The sequence below is a fragment of the Buteo buteo genome, unplaced genomic scaffold (assembly GCF_964188355.1).
Source record: "Buteo buteo unplaced genomic scaffold, bButBut1.hap1.1 HAP1_SCAFFOLD_107, whole genome shotgun sequence".
In the NCBI taxonomy this organism is placed as follows: domain Eukaryota; kingdom Metazoa; phylum Chordata; class Aves; order Accipitriformes; family Accipitridae; genus Buteo; species Buteo buteo.
Genome location: NW_027439271.1, coordinates 27,298 through 27,500, shown reverse-complemented (window position 1 = coordinate 27,500; position 203 = coordinate 27,298).

Here is a 203-nt window from a genome sequence, read left to right as displayed (position 1 = left end):
CCGGCAGAGCCGGCCCGCCGGGAAGCCCCTCCGACGCGCCCTAAACGCCTCATCGATCAGTAAGGGAAGGGAACGGAGGAAGGAGCGGAGGCCCCACGGCCACGAGTCCTGGGACAGCGACGGCCACTCGCACCCATCGCCAACCGGGGGCGGACGGCAGGTGCGGGGGCTCTGCGTGCGAGTGAGAGGGCAACGTCTGCGGA